Source organism: Bos indicus, chromosome 13 (assembly GCF_029378745.1).
Source record: "Bos indicus isolate NIAB-ARS_2022 breed Sahiwal x Tharparkar chromosome 13, NIAB-ARS_B.indTharparkar_mat_pri_1.0, whole genome shotgun sequence".
NCBI lineage: Eukaryota > Metazoa > Chordata > Mammalia > Artiodactyla > Bovidae > Bos > Bos indicus.
This window is the reverse complement of record NC_091772.1, coordinates 40,918,847-40,942,530: the sequence shown is the minus strand read 5'-3', so window position 1 is coordinate 40,942,530 and position 23,684 is coordinate 40,918,847.

Genomic DNA, 23,684 nt, shown 5'->3' with positions numbered 1-23,684 from the left:
CAGTCCCAAAGGGAGCCTAGAGGTGGGGACCAGGAGAGAGGAGGTGGAGGAAAAGACCAGTCCTGGGAGTTCTGAGCTTGGGGCCCTGCAAGTTCAAGGGCACTGAGCTGAAGAGGGGGAGGGGGGTTGGAGGGAGCCTAGGAAAAGTTCCGGTTCCCAGGGATTCCCATGGACTACCAGCTCTCCTGAGGAGGAGAAAAGAGTCTCCCACCCCCTTGGTCCCAAGAGTCCAGTGCTTGGGAGCTGGTGGAAAGCTGCACACAGCTGCAGTGGTGCTACTGGAGGCGCAGACAGACCTGATCAGCGCATCCTGGGGAGCAGCAAAGACTGAGTCCCTGGGAGACCAGAAAGCCTGCTGGCTCCTAACCCAACTGTCTGAATATGTCAGTTAGGAGGGGTTGAATTCATCCTGGCTCTGAGAAAGCAGTGCGCAGGCCCCGGCAGGTGATTTCAAGAACCGTCTTTGGAAAAAGAAAAGCTAGGTTCAGAAGAGGTGAGGACTCTTCCTTCCCGGAGCACAGAAATCGTAGTGCAGCCTTGGGTTCCGGTACTTCAGGGAGGACACCGGACCGGGCAGAGGAGCGTCAGAGTACACTGGTGAGAGGTGGGGTGGGACTATTTTAGAAGATCAGGCCCCTCCACGACCGTACAGGGTCGAGTTCGGAGGAGAAAAGGTGATTTGGTTGAAGGTGGGTAACCGAAGCCAGGAGCTCTGAAAAGGCATCGAGCGAAGAGGACTGAGCACGCAAGAGACCTGGGGCCCTCCGAAGCCACCAGCAGTGGGACAGCCCCGCTCAGATATCTGCAAGTGGTTTTGGAACCTGTTAGCCCCCTGATCTAGACTTTTGTTGCCTGAATTTCAAGACGGGCGCCGCGGAAGACCGAAATCGTTTTATCCCTAAACCCAGGAAACGCAGCACCCATCACCCGGTGCGCCCTCAAGACAAGGTGAAGCAGCTAAAGCCATTTCTAACCCCTGCCCGCGGCAGGCGCACTCAGAGAACAAATAAAGCTGGGTACCCAAGTGAGAGCCGGTTCTCCCCAATCGTCCCATCAAGGGAGCATCAACCTCCACTCCTGTGCCAGTAGACCGCGAACCCGGGAGGGCATCTTGTCCCCACTCCCGTTGGAGAAGACCTTTGGGGCTCGAGGAGACGCCAGGAGGATTGAGCCCGGGGGCTCTATGGAGTGTCGGAGCCTCCCACCCGGACCCTCACTTCACATTCCACATCTCTTGCACCCCCACCCCTCCAGCCGCCGGCCGCCTGCTGGGGACCTCACAGCGCTCCCCACGGCCCGCTCCCGGCCCACCGCCGAAAAGCTTACAGTTTGTCGCCCCCTGACGGCAGGCAGCACTGCTCCACCGGCTCCCGCCGCGGCAGCCGGGACTGGGGCGAGGGGGCCCCAAGGTGGGCTCACGGAAGGAAAGGAAAAGACTCTTCCCATCTCTCGGGATGCAGCCTGGTCTCCTCGGTGGCAGGCGGCGGCGACGTGGTCGGCGCTGAGAGCGCAGAGGTAGAAAATAACAAGGCTTGTGCGGATTCCCACGTCGCCGCTGGGCTGGGCTTGGCTCTGTTGTTTCGAGAGCCCGGGATGCCGAGTGGAACAAAGTCAAGAGAGGCTAGGCTCCGGGGCCGCGGGGCCGCCGCCGAGCACCGGGCGCCCGCTGGGACCAGGGAGCCGACGCGCCCTTCCGGGCGCGGACGCCCTCCTGGCGGAGTACGGCTTCGAGGATCGCCGAGTGGCCTTGGGGACTGACTCGGGTTTCTTGGGCCAGAAGAAGGAGAGGCAGCCGCGTGCCAAAAGATTGAAGCAAACAGGAGGCTGCCGGTCTTCCCAGGAGGCAGGAAGGGCGGCGGGTGAGTACCCCTGCGCTTTGCCGCCTGAGCCCAGAACATGAAAGGTAAGGCTGCGAGAGTCAGAGGTTCGGTGCCAAGGTCGTCCTTGGAGCCACAATCACCCCGTTTCATGTCTCCTGAGCCGCTTTGATATTTTCGTGGGGCTGTTTCGGAGAGCTATTGGGGTGTGCCAACGAAATGTGCCAGTCACAATAGAACCGGGTGTTTCCCGGGGCCCGTGCATCGCAAAAGCTTCAGGGAAAACCTAAACCTGAAGAAGGAAGTCCCGCTCGGCTCCCGCGAGGCTGAAGGAGCGACCGGGCGCCCTTCGGTTAGGCGACCGCGACGGAACAGAGCGTAGAAGATAGAGGCGGCATCCCCGGAGGACCCCGGGCCGAGCCCGCGGACTAACAGCGGACGCCAGTACCCGGCCGCCGCCCGGCTGAGCCGCCGGACCAGCGCCCGCTCCGAGGGAGCGAAGAACGGATCCCAGGGCCTCCCTCCGGCGCGCGCGCCCCAGGCCTGCGAACTCGAGAGCGCTCCGGGAGAGTCTGGGCTCCAGGCACGCCTCGCGCTTTTGCTGGGATTTTAAGAACACTGTGCCGGGAGTCGCGTGGTTTGGAAAGCAAAGTCAACAAACCGACTCTTTTCGCTTTCTTTTTAAATTTGCTTAAAAAAAAAAAAAAAGACAAGGCAAGCGACACACGTGCTTTATGCACCAGGTTATAGTGTGCCCCACCTCGGCACAGACACGGTTTTGCAAAGGCGATCCCGCGCACCACACTTAAAAACAGGAAGGAGCAAGATGTGGTCAGCTGCACCGAGACGTCAGGGAGGAAGAGCGAAGCCAGGTCAGGGAACTGCAAACCCCAGGGAACGCGCTCACAGCGCACTAGCTCGCTGGATAAGGGACTGTGAGATAAATCAACGGAACCCCACACAGAGTGACCGCGGCGTTAGGGACCTGGGGGCGGGTAGGAGGGAGGAGGACTCGCGGCTGAATTGGCCCCTTTGCCGGCAGCCGTGCGGCCTCACAGGTAACGGGGGCGGGTGCGTCTCTCCCTGCACCTGCTACTCCACACTGGAACACACACACACACCCCAGACCCCACATGGAAGGTGTTGAAGATGGTGCCAATTGGCAATAAAATAGAGCTACAAGGACAAGAAATATCGACGGCTTCCATTGGGCCTGCTAGTGACCGCGCTGGCCTGAAGTTGGTTCAGTCGCCAGCTTGGAACTGGGTCGAGCTGGCAGTGATGGAAAGAAGTGCCATATCCCTGGGGGCTGACGGCGGGGGTGTCCTTGGAAATGCAAGGGGAGAGGAGCAAAGAAATGTCTTTTTCATTTTCCCCAAATGAAATGAACAGACAAGAATACGATGAATACTGTCCGGTGAATAACAAAACAGTTCCCCGATTCCGTTCAGAGGCGGAGGGAAAAAAGTCAAAAAAACAAGACCTGCCCTGAAATCCTCATTAGAAACACATAGAGGGAAATTGAACTTTGCGAAGGAAGATCTGAGGTACTTCCTACCCTAAAATGCAAGGATCTGCCTTCTACATTTATAACATTTCTTTTGGAGTAGAGACATTTTAAATGTTGCATTTGGGTGATAAAAACTAACTACAAGAAGCCGGTGCCCCGTGGGAAAAGATGGTTTCTTTGAGCTTTCTGAAAGAGCAGCATCTCTGCGATTCTTGTATGCAAAATCCAGGATTTCCCTCCTTTCCCTGGCAATGGGCATGCCAAATAAGTTTCAATTTCCACTTAAATAAAATTATCTTAGATCTATTTCATTTCATTCCAGCAACCAAAAGCCTCCAAGGAGTTCTCCAGGCACTGGACAAAATTCCACCTCTGCAGTGAGCTCTCAAAAAATGTTTATATGGCAGTGCTAAGAGCCTAAACAGCACTATTAAAATGGAAATATTTGGGAAATTTAAAATGTCCATGGGGCATATCTCCTGTACTGGGTCTGGGCACTTGGAGAAGGAGAGATCTAAGAGTGGCCACAGGGATAGAGGACAGAGATGGCATTTTCAAAGGGGACCGAGAGGGTGATGGCCGCTCTGCCACAGGATGACTCGCACAGGTGGCAGTGGGTGGGTGAGGGTCTCTCACTGCCTGGTGGACGCCCCTGTGGATCAGACTTGATCTGCTACAAATATTGACATGTGTGAGACATCCATGCTGGCCAGCCTAATTGGAACCAGCTTGAAGTGTGCTGCCCCTTGAATGCTTTGGAAATTTGTGATCCTCCATGGACATGAAACCAGCAGAATGCATGGAGGACCTAGAAATTAAAGGACGTGCAGAGCCTTTTTCTTGAACTAAAAAAAAAAAAAAAAAAAAAATGCCCATTCAGTTGTGATTTACCTGTATTTGTCTGATTTCTTATTAAAGATCAGTCCTCTCCAATCTTAAACACACACACACAGACACACACAAACACAAACCATAATTCAAGCGCTGGAAACAGGGCAGTTAGGAGGTTTGCTCTAAAGAACTCTGAAACCTGCTGGTAGAGGGTTTCCACCTTCTCAGACAGACAGTGAAGCAGGCATCCTGCTCCCATTTTCTGTTATCCGTTTCTTGCAAGCTTAAAATTATCATTCATTATTTATGGTAATGATTTTACTTGTTGAACCCAGCATACTACTTGGAAATATTGCTGTTTTGGAATAAAGGCTTTGTTCCAGGCTTGTGGATTGATTTGTTTAGTGTATGCTTAGAAGTCTTGAAGGCCTCTGGAATTGCATGTTCTCCTCAAAGTAGGGTCTCCTTCGCGTTCATTTCACATTTCATAGGCACATCCCTATGTTATCTCTCCCTGCAGTGCCATTTACATCATTTTCTTGCCAGAAGTCAAGTCTTTTATGATGAACTTTCTTTTGGGCACAAATGAAATTTTAACCTGTAACTTACTTTTCACTGCCAGGCTACTTGATCACTTTTAACTAGTTATTGCTTGATATCTTTTTCTCTGTAATTGCTGCAATATCTCAATGCCTGCTATATATACATATATATATATGTGTGTGTGTGTATATATATATATATATATATATATACATATATATAACATGTCCGCAGCTCGGTGATGGTTTTAATTTTCTCCCCCTCCCCCTTGCGTATGGGCGATGGAGTTTTATTGAAGACCCGTAATGCCTCCGGTTTTGATTTAGTGTTTTGGAGTTTGTGATCTCATTGCCTGGTATGGAAAATATTAGACAGGGTCTGCAGATTGCATGCAGGAAAAGACCCGCATCACCACAGTGGGCTGAGCATTCGTCCCCAGTGCCCCAGTGCCCCAATAAGCCAAAAGTGCAGCCATTGAAATCAATGCTGAGATTTGTGCCTTGGATAGAGGCCCCCTCAGCCAGCCCTGCCGAAGCAAGTCTTCTTGAAGACACTGATTCTCCCCAAGGCTGCACTTTGGTCACCAAAGGAGCCTTAGAATGTTCTGACACCCGGGTCCCACTCATAGAGATTCTAGCTGAATTTTTCAGGGAGCAGACTGGAGTTTTTAAGAGCTGCCCAGGTGATTCCAATGTGCATTAAAGGGTTGAAAATCTCCACTTTAGGGAAGGGATGATGTAATTCGATGCTTCCCGCTTTGCAACTGTTTTCCAGGATGTAGGACTGGCCGGCAACTGACCTGCCTCGCTTACCTCCGCGGGTACTTTTAACATGACACATGAAAACGTGTTTAACTCCATGGAGCAAACGTCTTTCCTGTGCATTTTTGCACTGTGCCACTTTGGCCCCTCTCAGAACGGGCTGAAGAGGGGGAAGGCTGCCTTCTCAGACTTGCTGGGCTTCTGCAGGTTTGCTGTCTTTAAAAGCAAGAACCCTGTCTCTCTGTGCTCATACAGGTGATCGCAGCCTCCTGTTTAAGCGTAACCATCTCTACAGGGAACTGTGGTGGGGAGGGATCATGGAGACAGAGATTGACTTAACCCTTGGCCCGATGAAGAGGGACTTGGAGACAAGTGGCAACGAATTTAAGCACTGCCCAACGGGGAGCTGGAGAAACTGCATTGTCCAAGGAGGTGGGAAATGAACTGCCCTTTTTAACAGGGTTAGTTAACTCTGCCCTTTTGCCATGTAAGGTAGCAGGGCAGGAATAACCCTCCAGGTTCTGGTAGCATCCAAGCCTGAATCTTCTTAAGGGCTCAGTGTAGCTTAGTATTCTTATGACTGTTTCCATTTGTCACATTATTTAATGGCCACGCACATTGTCAGGGGAAAACTTTTTCTGAGTGGCTGCTGCAGGGTTGCATTTTAGATCTTAGAGCTTCTTGCCCCCCTAGATGGCTGGCTTGTTGTGATAATGACTAAAGTGTCAATTCGTAGAGAGGGTAAGGGGGGAGGAAATAGAAAAATGTTTCACTTATCCTCTTCAAAGTCTCTGAAGTCATTAAAAGGAAACTCCTTCTCTTCATTTTTAATTAGCCCTGTCTTGCTAATAAGGGTGAAGATTTGGACTGCTTTATTTGATCTAGATTGTTTTCTAAGTTTGTGCATATAATATGAACTGCATTTCATTTTTAAACAAGTTCCAAGAAAATCTGAGGTTAACTCTGTTGCTGCAGGGCCTCCAGGTCCTCAACCTTTAAGGTACATGTTTTTAAGATCCAGTTTAGCCATAACATTTGTGTCTAAGTCACTACAAGATCAAGAGGACAAATACACATTCTGGTGGGGCTTTTAGATCTAGTTCATTTTTTAAGATCTTACGTGGGCACCTCTTGAGAAGATCTTAAAATATCTATTTTAGGAATCACATCCATTTTTTAAAGTGTCTTGTAAAAACTTTTTTGTGTTCATGTATTTTAATAAAATGATACTGTTTCTGTTATGTTCTAAGGTAATTTTAAAATACCTTAAAGGTACAGGGAAATTAATCATAATAATAACAATAAAAATTAGAATGCCTTCAAAATGATTCGGCATTTCTCAGCAACAACCAGAAGCTTAAGGTTTAGAGAGTTGTACCCAAGGCAATACCAGATGTAGAACTCGGCAACAGGACACAGGCCTTTCAAATGGATGTGCTGAGAAAACAAGTTTTGACAGGGTTTCTTAGCATTGAGATGTTGGCAAAGTGGATACATGAATTAATATCCATCCAACTGGGAAATGCTCAGCATTGGGAATATTGCCTCTTGACAGGCCATCCAGGGAGAGGTTGCCTCCCCTGTGACCTGGCAGCATAGAGGTGCTGTCCATTTCACTTTCCGTAATAACACCTCCAGCTGAGCTAAGACTCTGCTGGGTCTAATCTCCTTCTGTAATTGTATCTCACAAAATACAAGCCAGGCCGTGATATGAGAGGCTGGTCTTTGCATGTGTGGGACATGTGTTCGCGTTTGCCATGTCAGCCGACTGATGTGGGCAGAACGAATCTGGCACTTTCATCTTGGTTTCTCTTTAAGCTGGGGCATAAGGTAACTGGAAGGGGTTGGCTGGGGCTCAGGGCACAGCGGAGCTTCAGTCTGAACAAGTGGCGGTCCGTGAGGTGGATGGTGGTTTAATTTCCTCTGGGTCCCATGTCCTCCTGGCTTCTTAGGCTGGCTTCCTGCTGCCCCCCCCATTACGGAGAGACTGGGATTTCATCGGAGGGTCTTCTGTTCTCATTGTGCCTCTGGAGCTTCTCTTTGTGTAGTAGTATTGAAGCTGCTGGGAGGTTGGAGGAATTTATGATCAGATGGGAGCCGAGCCGAGCTGCTATCCACAGCGAGAACACATGTGTGAGTGCCATCGTGAAAATAGCACACGGAAGTGGACACGACCTCTTCATTTTTATCTTTTTTTCATTGGAGTATAGTTGCTTCACACTGCTGTGTTTGCTGGGTAGCAAAGTGAATCGGCCATACAAATCCATATCCCCTCTTTTCTGGATTCTCTTCCCAGTTAGATCACCATGGAGTATGGAGTAGAGTTCCCTGAACTATACAGAAGGTTCTCATTCATTATCTATTGTGTATATAGTAGTGTATGTATATCAATCCCAGTCTCTCAACTCATCCCACCCCGTCCTTTCCCCCTCGGTATCCATATGTTTATTCTCTACATCTATGTCTCTATTTCTGCTTCGCACATAAGATCATCTATACCATATTTCTACATTCCACATATACATGTTAATATACGATATTTGTTTTTCTCCTTCTGACTTACTTCACCCTGTAGACGTGTCCTCCTTAAAGAGGATTCATCTAAAGGTCCAAAGTGCATATGCATCTCAGATTCAGTAAAGGACCTGGCTACAGAAAAGTTCAGTGTGGCTGAGTCGAGCCTTTTTATTCTCTCTGAAGTCTCAGGTTGGAATCCAGGCTCTGCCACTTCCTGAGACCTGTGCTCTCAGTCTCTCCAGGATAGGGTCGTAATAAGGATGCGCAGCCTGACCATGGAAAATGCTTCACAGCAGCAGCTGGCTAATCTGTGGCCCTTATTCCCTTTATATTAGTTTTCTGTATTTTTTATGAAACTCACGCATTTTAATTTTTTGTCTCTTTGATAGGACATCTGTTACACACACAGTGGGTGATTTGCTGATAGAAATGTTTTATAAACCAAGCTGTCTTAAATCAGGTCTGGGGAAGGAAACAGCTTCAAGGTACTTTCCTGAGTTTCTGTTTGTTTGCCACGTGCTTTTCGTGGTTCCTCCTGGGGAAGGGATGCTTCTGGGGAGCCAGGGTCTGCAGTGAAGAGGTGGTGAGTGGTGGCTGTAAACAGTCCAGTCTGTGGAAGCTGAGGAAGAAGGAAACCCATTGATGGTCCACAGTTTTCCTGAGTCCTGGGAGGATAGTGGTTCTTAACCAGGCTGACTTCCTGCAATGCTGGCCCCACACTCCCAGGACTCCAGGCTTGTTCTGGCTTTACCCCTGGAACACCAAGCTCTTCCTTTGTCAGAGAGAAGAAGATCTTATGTCTCTGTTTGTTTTCTTGCTTTTTTTTGTCCTGAGTTTTTCCCTTCCTTGTTTGCCTTCTGAACATGTTCTTTCTGCTTGAGGATGTGCGGGGGGCTCCCTCCAGGGATGGGCCCTGTTCTTTGTGAAAGAAAGCTTGGGCCAGGCTGTCGAGAGACTCTCTCTACGGCTCTCAGTGTTGAGTACCCCAACATAGTGAGAGTGGGGTTTGAGTTCCTGCCTACCACAAATTACCATTCCTCTCCCCCAAATTTGCATCTTTCTCACATTTTAACTTTTCCCCATTCCCTGAAATGCTTCAGCTCCAAGGTGTTGGTGAAATGGCCACTTTGATTCCTGAAAAGTTCACCCCCTTGGGATAACCAGGCTGTTCCTCGTTCCTTATTAATTTGGGCAGTGTGCTTGAGTAACCTGATGGCCTCAGTTGACTCTGGGGCTGGGCACCTTCAGTACAGCCATCCCCCGACCCCCCAACACCATCCCACCCCAGGTCTGAGCCCTCACCCCTCACTGCTGGCAGCAGCCTGGAGCTCCCAGCAGAGGGCCCATGCCCCTGCTTCGACCGATGACAGCCATCCCACGCAAAGAAACACCCCTTCCTGGGGCTAGCTCACAACCCATGACTGTGCATATGAGGACACAGAAACCTCAGTGGGGACAACTGTGAAGGGCTATCCCAGGGCCAGGGCTTGGCATGGAGTCAGCAGAGTCCTTCTCAGCACAGTCCCTTCTCCTCTTCCTGCCCAGTCCTGGCCTGTCACCTCTGAAGATGTTGTTCACAGCAAGAACACCTCACAGCAAACATCCTGCCACAGATCCTGACTCAGCCCACTTCCCAGGGAACCTGGACCGTGACACGCAGTTACCTCCTTTGCCAACCATGTGGGTTTGTTCCAGCCGTGTCCTTGCTCCAGAGAGGAAGCTTGGAGGCATGGAGATAAAATCACGGCCACTGAGTCACATGGCGAGGGAAGCCAGGGTGGCCGCCCCGTCATCCTCCTGGTGAGCTGAAGGAGATGCTCCAAGCAGGTGGGATGTCTACCTGGAGAGGTGACTGGACTCAGGTGCCCTGGCGCCCACAGTGGGCTAGCTGGACTGCAGCAAGACCATCTCAGATTTGCACCAGGGATTGAGAATCTAAGAGGCACAGGGAAGGTAACAAATAGGAAAGTGAGAGGGCTCCTTCCCTCCCACCTTCAAACGCAGTGATTTTAAAATGTGGTCTGGCTCTGTTTCCAGCACATGTGAATTTCTGGAATGGAAATACAACAGAACCTCCTAAGGATGCCACAAATTAGAACTCGGGAACATGAACTGTGTTGGTGGGCTAGTGCCAGCTCTAAAAAATAGCTTCATTGAGCAAATTAATCAAGTAGCTTCAATTACAACGGAAACATATCTACTGAGAAAGAAATTATTTTCAGACTTTTAGGAGCTTATGTTAACATGTAATTCATGCGAGCAAATGTGAAGTTCTTTCTACAATCAACACACGGTGGTAATTCAAGGATTGGGAACAAGATGCAGTTTTCACTCGTTATGGACTTTATGTTCTGGTTACAATTTCTGAAATTTGGGTGTGTATCCTCTGCTGGGGCTGGGCAGTGAGAGAGAAGGCGCTCCCAGCCAGGCAAAATCATGTCTTCCTAGAGACTTTGCTTTCCAATGCAGAGGGTAAAGGTCCAACCCCTGGTCGGAGAACTAAGATCCCACAGGGAGCAAGGCCAGAACAAAGCAAAACAAAAAACTAGGGGGGGGGGGGGAAAGCACATCTTTCTAAAATGTCAATCTCACCCAATGATTTTGGAAAATAACATGATTTTGATATCCAAACAAGCATGAGTGGTTCATGGCATAGGAAACAAGATTGTTACCCTTTTTAAGAAAAACAGAAGATATCAAAAATGCAGCCTTGGCTCCCTGGAGCCTGTGGCCAGGCAGGGTTCTGGCCAGGGGCATCAAGACAGATGCTGTGGAGGAAACCTTGGAGCCCCACTGCAGGCAGAGCAATCAGAGGTGAAGCCATGGTTTCAAACCAAAAAAGGTCACGTATGGTCAGTGTTCCGGCGGGGAGTCAACATCTGAGATGTACCTGGAAAAGTGGGTTTTGACAAGTGGAGGCCCAGAGGGTGAAGGAGGGGCAGGAAGGGCCCTTCCAGGAAAGAGAAGGTGAGCAAAGGAAGGTCACAGGAAGGCAGGGGTGAAGAGAAAAGAGTTTGGCTGAGACAGGAGCAGGGCCCCAGCCAGAGAGTGGGGGCAGAGAAAGCAGGAAAGAGGGTTAAGGCTATGCAGTGTTGAGCCTGCAAGTTAAAGGACAGCTATGGAAGCGGGCATGCCAGGGGGTGGAGGCTGAGGAGTTCAAGCCCGTGTCCTGCGGGGAGTCCTGCAGGGACTTTAGAACACAGGGTGCAGACCAAAGACATCACCTACTCAACCACTGTCACCCTGGGACACGTCATTGAACCTCAGTCTTTCCATCTGGGGAATGGAGACATAAGAGAATGCATTTCTTTTTTTTTTTTCCCCATAATATTTATTTGGCTGCTCTGGGTCTTAGTTGTGGCATGAAGGATCTTTAGTTGCATCTCTAGTCCCTTCTCAACCAGGGATTGAACCCACGGCCCCTTCATTGGGACCATGGAGTCTTAGCCCCTGGACCACCAGGGAAGTCCCAAGAACGCATTTCTTGAAGTCAAGAGGCTTAAATGAGACCAGGAAGACAAGGCAGGCTCTTGGGTTGGTGTCAGCTGCATAGGAAGAGCTCGATAAATGATTTTTGTTATAATAATAATCATTAATGATTATAATCACATATAACAATTTTACTATACTTGTCATCATGGGTCTCAACATGGATCAGAGAAATAGTGAGAAATCAGGAGGAAGCTAGGTGAGCTGTGACCTGGGAATGCTGAAAGGGAAAGACGCCCAGGCAGGCATTTTGCTCTGCTAATTGTAAAATGATCTCAGTTATGCATGAAGGCAGAATTTCTGCAAGCCATGGCCTGCTGGCCTCCGATGTATTTTTTCCTGGAAAACAACAGAACTTCATTCCTAAGACTCCTCACAGTCAGGTGTGTTTTCCCAGCATTCTCCTCCCCAAATCCTGCCCCCACCCACCCAATTCCCACCCACTTGACTCAGTACTGGGAGCAGCCACTGGGAAAAAGGGGTAGCTTTGAGCTTCACCTTCAGGGGCCAAGAGAGAAAGAAAGGCACCCTGTGTGGGACTTCCCTGGGATCCTGGGATGGATGGTCAAGGTCTATGGGTCTTGACAGCCAGCCACACCTACCAATAACTGGACATCTCTTCCCAGAAGTGACCATGGACCTTTGGGACCATGGACCACTCTTTTTAGAATTTCATTCGTTTTGTCAATAGGTAATACATTCATGTGACTCAAGTTCCCAAAAGATTTAAAGTGGTCTCCTTTAAGTAGTCTGGTTCTCACCCACATCCTGCCCTGTTCCCTCCTGAAATATACAGAGTCCCACTTTTCCCCACTGTTTTTGTCTCCTTTGATGCAAATAAATGCAAACACATGGTCTTTTCTACCTTTTCTTTCACAAAAGGAAGCATGCCAGTCTCCCTATCCTGCACTCAGCTGTTTTCACGCATCCTAGAGAACTTTCCATATCAGAGCAGACAGCACCTCACGACCTTCTTTTATTAGCTGCATAGTATTCCGCCATCTGAGTTCAGCATTTATTCAGCCTCTTAATTGTGTCTAATCTTTTGCAGTTTTGTGGCCACACTGGTACACCTCTGTGGGGTCAATTCCAGAAGTGCCAAAGGCTACATACATTTGTCACCCTGATAAATGTTGCCAAATGGTCCTCTACAGGAGTCCTACCATTTTGCACTCCCAAGAGCAACTTTTTCAGCCTGTCTTTTAGGGGCTGGTTGGGAGTATTATGTGGAGAAGGATATGGCAATCCACTCTAATATTCTTGCCTGGAAAATCCCCATAGACAGAGGAGCCTGGCAGGTTCCAGTCTACGGGGTCATGAAGAGTCGGACACAATTGAGCGACTAACACTGGGGGGTATTATGATAGTTATAGTTGGCGTTTCTCTTTGTAGGAATGAAATGGAACATTTTTTCATATTTCAGGCCTTTTCATGTTGTTTTTTTTTTAATTTGAAATGGCTTTACCCATTTTTTTCTATTGGATCTTTTCTCAGTTTCTAGAATATCTTCACATACTGGGGAGATTCACACTTTCTCTGCAATGTGTTTTTTCCCAGTTTCTCACTTATCTTTTTTGACTTTGCTTATAGTGATATTTTTCATCCAGAAATCCTTGACTCTTAAGAGTCCGATTACTCTTGCTTTGTTTTAATTTTCTGGATTTGGGCACCAGAACATTTGGCACTCTTAGAAAAGTTTTCCTTGTTCCATAATGTGCAGAATTCCTTCATGTTTCCATCTGGTACTTTCCTAGTTTCGCTTTCTTAAATTTAATCTGTGACCCATGGGCATGAACTCAAGTGTATGGGGGGAGGTGTGGTTCTGACTTTCTCCAGAGGGTTACCAGGTAAAGGAACCCCTCATAAGAACCCAGGCAATTCTTAGCCTGACAATAACTGAAGCCGTTTACCTGCACACAGCCTCCTGTCACTCCCTGTGTATAAACGATTGCCCAGGACTCGTTCTAAACTACCTCTCTGACCACACTATTCTCCAGTCTGAACCAGCCAGCACTTTGCCATTCCTGCTCTGCAGCCCCCGCGTTTGACCCACCAGTCCCTTCCACAGATGGCCCAGCTCTGGGTCACCAAAGAAAGAGGTTCCCCTTTCACAGTTCTTGCTCCCCAAGTCATTCTGCCCCCCAGGGGTGGTGTCCTCCAGGGGTGCCCTCTCTGTCCCTGGATCACCAGACTCTTGGAGGGAGACACAGAAGGAATAGAATAAAGTGGTTCAAACAAACAGCAGCAATAATATAATTTATTATGCAATCTCGTTAAGCCCAAGACACTGCTCTTGACACCTTGCATGCATCCATGCATTCAGCACAGGGCCTAGGCTCTGTGTATTCAAAAAACATCATCTACACTTCTGGCTTCCTCCAGCCTTTCATCCTCCATGAGGTCTCAGTCTCTCTCTTTTTCTTTTTTTTGGCTGCACTGCATGGCATGTGGGATCCTAGTTCCCCAACCAGGGATCAAACCCTCGTCCGCTGCAGTAGAAGCACTGAGTCTTAACCTCTGGACTTCCAGGAAGTCTCTGAGGTCTCTGTTTTTGTTATTGGTCTATTAGCTCTTTCTGGAACAAGATGGAATTAAAAAATTGTCTTCGAGTCTTTTATAGCTCTAATGAAAATCTGTCCATTAATAAGACTGGCAACATCTGAACCTAGTAGTCAATCTTCACAGAAGAGGAGCAGCCAGACCTGTGTGCCCCCCTGGGATGCAATAGGAGGCCCTGGGCCCTAGGAGTGAACCGGACTCTGATCCAGACTCTAGATCTCATCACCAGCCTACTGTAGCTAGAAGATGAAGGTTGTTTCATCTTCTTATGGGGACCTTATGGGGATGTAATTAGCCCAATCTAAAATGTGGGAAAATCTACAAAGCAAGGACTCGGTTTACTCAATAAATAAATGACAAAAGAGAAAGAAGGAGGGGCACATAATAGACAAAAACAAAATTAAAATGCACAAAGGCGACCTAAGAGATGTACCAACCAGTGGAAAGGGTTGACTTTGTTAGAATCATAATTCAAACAAAACAACTGCAAATACTCGTTTTTTTAATCAATCCTGGAAATGTGAACACTGAAAAAATATTAGAAGATGCTAAGAAATCGTTGTTAGATGTTTAGGTGTAAATGGTGTTATGATTTTTTTTTTAGAAAAATTCTCATCTCTTAACTCTACATTCCTACTTACATACTTATATACTCTTACATAAATACTTAAATGCATTCTCTTAACTCTACATACTAAAATATTTACTAAATATTACTAAAATATTTACCAATCCAATGGTATCTGGGATTGGCTTTTACATAATCCAGCAAATACATTTGGTGTGTTCCAGGACACCTCTTAACCCATGCCTGCTAGGTCCCAAGCTGCTCATGGGCAGGGACCAAGTCCTATACCTTTGTCCAGGGCTGGCATTTCTGGAAGGTATTTGCTGAATTTCCTGAGCGTGGAGCCACTTGAGCACAGGAGCTTAGTAAGAGCTATCAACTCCCCGTAAGTGTCTGGAAAATAAAAAACTAATGTGATCCACTTCAAATGGTCCTTAAGTTTTTTACTATCTCATTCCCAGACATGGCTGAACTCAGACAGCTCTCCAAAGACGAGCCAAAGCCAACTGCTCTGCTCTCTTCCTAAATGTCCACTTCCTGCTCACCTGTCACGTATAGATCTACAGTTCTTGCTCTTGTACAGCATATAGATCTAAATTGGAAGGCAATGTACATGTAATGTGCAGCACTCTTTTCTCATTTTGACTTTATTACCAAATCACCATGGAGAGCCTGAAAGCCTCGTCCGCCAGTTTTCTCCAGATGAGACCCTGGGGAGAATTTCTCGGGGACCCTCCTCTCCCATTTGTATTTCTCAAAGAACTGGTCTGCTTTCTCTTCAGATGCAGAGCTGTTTAACCCGTCATGTTTTCCCCAAATCTTAATGTCCAACTGCAATAATTATATTTGTATATTATTGCCAGGGCATTTCCCTCATGATCCTTCTGTGATCTTCCTGTTTTATTGGTCTTATTGATATGCAACCTTATTGATAGGTTGTGTGTGCATGCTAAGTCACTTCAGTCGTATCCGATTCTTTGTGTTCCTAGGGACTGTAGCCCTCCAGGCTCTTCTGTCCATGGGATTCTCCAAGCAAGAATGCTGGAGTGGGTTGCCATGCCCTTCTCCAGGGGATCTCCCTGACCTAGGGATCGAACCCATGTCTCTTACATCTCCTGCATTGGCAAGAGGGTTCATTACCACCAGCACCACCTGGGAAGCTATCAATAGGATACCTTGATATAAAATAAAACAGATATTTTGAATTTTCAAGGCAGCCTAACAATTTCCATAGTTGCAGATTCTACTGGGTGTGATGGTGACAAAGTCAGGTTTTGACATTACGGAGGTTTGGCGCCTAGAGGGGAAGTCCTCCCACTGTTGATAATGGTCTCATATCAAACAGCTCTAACTATGGGTAGTTTTTTTCAGCCACCAGGAAATAAACCTCATGTGTTTTCTTCATTTCCAAGATCATACTTTTTTGTGGGTCATTATGGACAGCAAAGTGATCACCATGTTATTTGCAATAACCACTAGCAGATTCTGCTCCTGGCTCCACAGTGAAGGCAGAAAACAGAGCGTAGCATGGAGCTCAGATACAGCAATGATGCCATGCACCATACTGTTCAGTGACCTCAGCCCTAGGACTCCTCTTTTGTTTAATTTTGCTTTTTTTTTATTATAGTTGATTTACAATGTGTTATTAATAATTTCCACTGTCTAGCAAAGTGATTCAGTTATATATATATATATTTCCTTTTATTCTTTTTCATGATGGTTTATCACAGGATATTGAATATGTCTCTCTGTGCTCTACAGTAGGACCTTGTTATTTATCTATTCTATGTGTAAAAGTTTGTATCTGTTAATCCCAACCTTCCACTCCATCCCTCTGCCACTTCCTCCCCACTGGCAACCCCCAATGTGTTCTCTATGCCTAGGACTTCTTCTTGATCTTGGCTTCACCTTTATGTGGCCCCACAGAGACATCTGTGGATGTAAGTCTTCCTAAGCCCTGTGGCTCCTGGCAGTTCGAGAAGGTCTGAGTCCCCCCACCACCAGTGGGACCAGCTTGCACGTGAACTGTCCTACACCAGAGCTTCCCCAGACAAGAACAGCTCCTGAGATACGGCAGCCCCAGCCAGGGTGTCAGCGATGCCCAATGACAAAGGAGGCTCCCATAGTCTCTGGAGCACTGCGGGGGGAAAAAAATTATTTACTATTTCCAGCTAGGAATAATCTGCATTGCGTTACACTCACAATTCAGTTCATGGAAACCTACAGTTCTGTTCCAAAACAGAACTGGAACCCTAAGAATTGGAAGCCTTCCTGTATTGGAAAGAATACAGCAAATTAGAAAATGAAGAAGAGATGCTTTGAAATCCAAAGAAAAGTGCTCAGAGGAAACATTCCATTTATGCTTAGAAATAGAAGCTGCTTCAGGAGCTGAACTTCTGAGGAGAGGATAGTTATACTCAGGTGCCCAGCCCTTGAGGAATGTGGCATTAAATACCAGGAGGTACAGACACAAAGCAAATAAACTGCTGCAGGGGGCTAAGAGGAGGCAACGTGGGTGCTTTTTGATGAAACAATCTTTACCTAAGCAGATTTGGGGGAATGGATGCCAACTCACATGGAAGAAATACTAACTTGGGGGTTTAGCTCCACAAGGTCCACAGCTCATGGATGACCCTTTTGGTCAGCTCCCCCGGGCCGCTGCAAGCAATCAAGGCAGCTGGCCCACCGTGACAGTGTCCTACTCCGGTACCACATGGCCCGGAACCGATGTGCTCTTTCCTGGCATTGATAGTGAGAGCTTCCCACATGCCTGCTTCAGGCCAGGCATTGTTCAAAGCTTTTGTACATATATTTTGCATGAGACCAAACTGACGTCACATCGTCCCCATTGTACAGATGAGGGAATTGAAGTACAAAGAGGACAGCTCGCGCCTGGCCACACAAACCAGAAAGTGGCTGAGTCCGGATCTGAACCTGGCATCTGCCTTCATAGTGCACACGAGGGCACAGACACTGTTCTCAGTTCAGGAGTCTTCCGCGTTCCTCTGAGACCTAACACACAGCCCACTTGAAATTCCCCAGAACTGATTTCTGGGCAGTGGGCTCTCCAAGTACTGAAGGTCTCCCGCCCATCCCTCACTCCCCACCTAGCCAAGTGTTGACTGCTCATCAGGCAGTGGCTGGTAGGAGGGGAGGTAATGAAAGACAATTCATTGCCAAAGGAAATTTGGCAAAGCCTGGTTTCAAAAATGTCTGGTAGAGGAGACTCTCAGAGATGATTTATAAAGTGAAGACTTGGGGGTAATTTGAAGGCTTCAATTATCTGTCCATTCCTTTTTAACTGGAGGTCCCAGGTCCCATGGGCTACAGGTCCCCAATCCCTTAAAATGGATTGTAAAACTTTGCCTCTGTATATTTTCTCAGGAGAGCATCCTTTGTTTTCATCATATTTCCAAAGAGTTTAGCTAAAGATCTCAAATCATCAGGGTCTTTGTTACTCAAACTTGTGGATAAATGAAAAGTTCATTGTGAAACAGGCTACATGATGGCAAACCAAACAACCACTAAGGGCAGCACAATTAATTTTATTGTTTTCTATCAAGGTCAATACAGGCTTTTATAAAACACAGGGAACATGGAATCAGAAGACCTCAGTTCTCAAACCAGCTCAGCCACTGACCAGCTGTGCACCCTAAGGAAAGTCTTGAATTTCTTGAAATCTCAGCTGGCTTATCTGTAGAAGGAGCATAACAAAATGTGACAGTCTATGAAGTTGGGCCTTTTTAGCCCTGTAAAGTGTCCATGGTATTTTCCTAAGCTTCCAAGAGAGATCTGGAAGACCTGCCATCATCTCACCTGCCCGAACCCACCCCAGACCTTTCGCCTCCCTGAGAGACGGGCATGGGGATGAAGGGCCAGCTCTTGTCAATTCTTGAGTTGAAAGTGGGGAGATACTGCGGGTTTTCTCTGGCTGCATGGGGCTCCTGAGCGGGCCCAGGGCCATGGTGAAGGCCTACACAGAGAGGAGCCTCCAGGGCTGCAGGTGGGAGGCCAGCAATGATGAACACCTCAGGGCCGCCTTCACCCTCATACGGGGTCGGCTTGAGTGGCCGCAGCTCTGGCTCAGGCCCTGGTCCACACTGACCTCTGTGGACTGGGCTGGAGCCACAGCATCCCCAGATTACCTGTCTGCTTTTCTCAGTTTCCAAGGTCCTAAACTCCAGCTGTCACTCCAAACCCTGTTGCAGAGCCCCTCTCAGACCCCAGAATGCTCTTCAGGGGTCTTCATTTGAAATAATTTATATTCTTTAGTCTGGTGGCTTTGTATCGCTGAGCCTAATGACTGTTTCTACTTAATTCTCAGATGCTTAATTATAGTGGAACACTTCAACACCATTAAATTAAAACAAGCTACCAGCTCACTCTTGATTATGGCCTGGCACCCTTCCCAATGACGTTTGCAGCAATATCAGACATTTAATTCATACCACACATTTTGCTAACTTCAGACCAAAATGGGAAAAATGCCTTCTGCAAAGGCACTTCTGAGCCGAGGATGTGTCCACTGGGGAGAGGGTTTGGGCAGGACATCTCATCTGCTAATGGGTATTCAGTGTTTTGAGGTGACCAGAGTCCCTTGTCTTGGAATATAATTTTTCCAATTTGGTTTGAATAAGGACTGCTTATATTACATTTTGTGAAAGCTAATGGAATTACACATTTCTTGTAATCATGCTCTTGTTTACACAGCCATGTGACACTGAGCCTATTATATGGACTTGGCAAATGAGCAGACATTAAGCCCCAGCCTTTTGGTGTGGAAAGTAAACTTTTTAGGTGCCACGAAACCCAGCCACACAGGTACACATGTTTGAAGGGAGCTGAGGGCAACCGAATGCCCCTGTAAGATAATATTCTTTGGGAATGGATGTTAAGAGTTAGCTTGTGTCTTTACAACATCAGTCATATGAGTATTGTTTGCATCTGACAGTTTTTCTTTTAAGATTAATGTGCTTATGAAAACCTTGTGCGTTCCTCTACGAGGCAAGCTTGAAATCCATCAGCATTACCATCGGAATGACACAAAGCTGGGAGAGCAAACCAAATGACAAACAGAATCTGGTTTTCAGAGGCCAGTGTGTGTTGAAGAGAAATGATCTGAAGCCAAATTTGGCCTCCTTCCAGAAATTCCTCCTGCTGCACTGTTGGCACGGCCCACAGGAGAGGGAGTGGGGAGGTGGGCAGATGAACACAGGAGGAGGGACAGGACCGCAGGGAGAGGGGAGTCAGAGAGGAAGCATGATTGATCGAAAGGCTTAGTCTTTACAGCAAACAATAGTCATATGTAAAACCAAGTCATGGAGAAAAGCTTTGTGGAAAATGGGCTTTTTCTGGATCATTAAGGAAAGTCATTTCAAACACCAACGTTTGACATGCAGTTGCTGATGTGCAGTTGAAATGCAAGATGGTTGGATTTGAGAAGAACTGTGAAGGGGAGAGAATCAAGGACATCAACATTCTGCAAAGGGATGCTTGAGCTCAAGGGCAGGGGAGGTGAAACATGGCTTGGTCTCTTGGGTGAAAGGAAGTCAAATCGGAGTCAAGCTCAAGAAATCAGGGTGATGTCTGTGAAAGCAGGAGGTGTGTTGGGCACTTGCAGGACTCAGGACGGATCATCATCAAGACAGAGAACTGAGGCTAGGCCAGGCAGACAGAAAGGTAGGCAGCGGGAGCTGGCAGGGAGCTCTCCCGCCACCCACAACTAGGCATCTGGGTTGAGCTGAGAAGGAAGGAGAGATCTCTCACCCTGTCTGTCTGTCCTATGGGCTACCACCTTTCCTGACCTCAGATCGATTCACTTCGCATCATCTGGGCCAGATCCCACTTTCTCGGCTCAGAAAGTGGGTGGCCAGAAATAGCAGAGAACGACGCGGCCGAGTTCCCTCGATTGCAGCCTTTTTAAGTCCCAAATCACTTCCAAATGCAGCAGCCAGTGGAACGCCAAGAGATCGCACTGCCTGCGGCAACGGCACACTGAGATGTGATGAATCGATGAAGCGGTGGGACTCCGGGGCAGCCGTGCCAGCAGAGCCGGCCAGGAGGCTGTCACTGCCCCGGGGAGTCGGGATGCCTTCGTTGGGGGCGGGGTGGTGGTGGATACCGGGTTTTCACACCCTCCCAGCCTGGGCCTGCACTCTTGGCAGGGGTTGCTTCCAACAAGCGAGGCCTGGCGTCTGGCTTGGGAGAAGCTGCAGAAGACCCAGCGTCTGAAACAGACACAGAGCCAAGAGCGAGGAAGATGGAAGTGACAGAGAGCGAATCCCGTCAGCTGCCTAGGACCTGTTCCTAGACATCGCATCTGGGGACCCCTGGCAGCTTCGGGCCTCAGAGAAGCTTGTGTGAGCACTTCCAAGCCCCGCTGTCCAAGAAGGCTGCATGCACATCTCCGATGCCTTCAAGGAGGGGAGAGAGGCTAGGGGCCAAGGCTGCAGCCGCTGGTGCCCAAGGGCCTCCCCAACCTCCCTCATCTGTGGCTAGATGAGGACCATCCTGTGTGCATTCACTGGGTGGGCTACTTAGCGTGTCCCGGGATGTTTGAAAGCAGAAATTTCTATAATGCAAAAACATGTCTTCACCTTGCCTTCTCTGGATGCTGGGCGGATTCCTCTGACCCCATGCCCCCTCCATGATTTCTTTCCTGTGGAGGTGGCCCTATTCAAAGCCATCGCTGTGGGAAGATGTAATGGTCCGGAACTGGGTGAAACCTCTGTTGGGCTCTTTTTATTTTAATCTACACGTTCTGTAGGAGGGAGGTGGCCAGGCAAGTGTAGCCTTCCAGTCTCAGTCCTGTCACTCACTCCCAAGGCTGCCTGGAACAGAGCATTAACAACCCGACACCGTGACCCTCACCTGTGAAACAGGAGTAACAGGGACCACGGTGCAGGAAACAGTGGCCGTGAGAAATTTATGGGTCACTGGGTTTTTAAGTCATCATCATAGACCTTGGCTATGATTTTTTTCAGACTGAAGCTCAAACTCTTGAAAGATAAATAAATGGAGGGCATTTAAACATAGTTAAAAGGAGCATCTTTCTTGTGATGGTGATATGCATCTATCTATTCCATTTGGTGACCTAAAGCTCCTGAAAATCCAATATTTCTTTCATTCTCAGTAAATAAATCCAGTTTTCTTTCTCTCCCCCATAACCATGCCCATAAACCAGCCCATTCCTTTGTTGTGCCATGAAGAGGTCCAGAGGGGACTTGATTGTACAAGCTTATGAGAACTTACTTAATACATCACTTCTTTTTTCCCTGCTCCCTGGTGGATTTTGGAAATGTTTGCAATCCATGGGAATGGACGGTGCCTCCATCCTTGAGGGTGCTTGGTGACCCCCACCCCTTCAATAGGTGAGAAATGGTAGGTCCTCAAAGGCTCTCACAGATGCAAACATAACTTGCACACACTGCTATTGCTATGAACGACTGATGAAGACATTCATCATATTTTCCGGTCTGACTCTTCTAAGAAGACTGAACATTCCTTGTCTCCTTTTGAATTACTGGTGCATATACTTATACCCTCTCATTTAAATTTTTTAACCGTTTTAACTTACATATGGTAAAATTCAATTTTTGGCGTACGGTGGTATGGATTTTGACAAATGCACAGCCGTGTAACCACAACCTAATCGGGACACCCCTTCTTTTCTTTCAGGGGGCACTCATAAACGTGGCAGGTCTCTGGCTATACTCATTCTTTAGAATAGTCTCTTTCAGTTCATCTTGAGCCTGGAGAAATAGAGGCTACATGAAGGTCATGGAACTTTTTTTGCTAGGAAAAAAACAGTTTTTGATGTATTGTCTCATGAGTGTTTCTTGTCTTCATGAAACAAAGTAGATTCCAGGGAAAGAAGTTAATTAAGGTGTGGAGTGGGGGAAAAGCTGTGGGGTCAGCAAATGAAATTATCTTTTCACATGAGTTCAAAATCTAACTGTTATGCACAGCTGGATGGTGTTGTCAGGCTACACGGATGCTGGCTAGGGCATGGACGCTACAACCAAACGCCCTGGGCTCAAGTTTTTCTTTTTCTTTCTTCTTTCAGCTTTATTGAGGTATAGTGGCTATACAAAAAACCTGCATGTGTTTAATGTATACAATCTGATCATTTATCTGGGTTCAAACTTAGCTGCCACTGTGTGACCTTGGACAAAATGCTTAACTTCTCTGTGCCCCAGTGTTCTCGTCTGTAAAATAGATTATAATTGCATCCGCCTTATAAAGGCAATGTAAGGATTAAATAAGGACTAAGGCACACGGAGAAGGAAATGGCAACCCACTCCAGTATTCTTGCCTGGAAAATCCCATGGACAGAGGAACCTGGTGGGCTACAGTCCATGGGGTCGCAAAGAGTCGGACACGACTGAGCGACTTCACTTTCACTTTCAAGGCACGTGTAGGCAGTTAATAAACATTAGCTATTATTATCCTCATTACGACTGTCAAGAAATCTTATTTTCATGCATACAATTCTATTTCAGATGCCTATGTCTGGATCCAGTCACAGTGAAAATAAAGCCAAAGGTCAGGAAAAGGGAGTTTGTTTCTGACTTCAGGCAGCTTTTTAATAAAAATCTACCCAGTGAGAGGACTGGTGGAGAAAAATCACAAAACTTTCACCCCAGGGCAGACAAGATGTCAGAACACAGTCCCCCTGGAGGCACATTCCACCCATTCCTGCACTGCAGTGGGGGGTGGGGCAGGAGGGTGCCTTGGAGGCAGGGGTGCTCTGTGCTACCGAAGATGCTGGCTTTGGACAGAAGGCAGGGCCCCCTGGGCATAGATGCCTCACAGTCCTATTCAGGACCTCAGATCTGCTGGCCACAGGGTCCACTGCTCTATTATCTGTTGCAATGTAACAGACTAGACACTCTTAGTGCTGTGAAGCAATGTGTGCTTGGTCCTGTGTGATTTGTGTGCCCAGAGCCTGGACGGGGCAGAGGGCCGGAGCCTGGTGTCTGCCCCTCTGCATCCGATGAGTGACTCCAGCAGCAGGAGGCTGGGATCCCCCAGAAGCATCTCTGCTCCCTTGTGTGGCCTGGGCTTCCTCACAGCATGGAGTCCTTGGG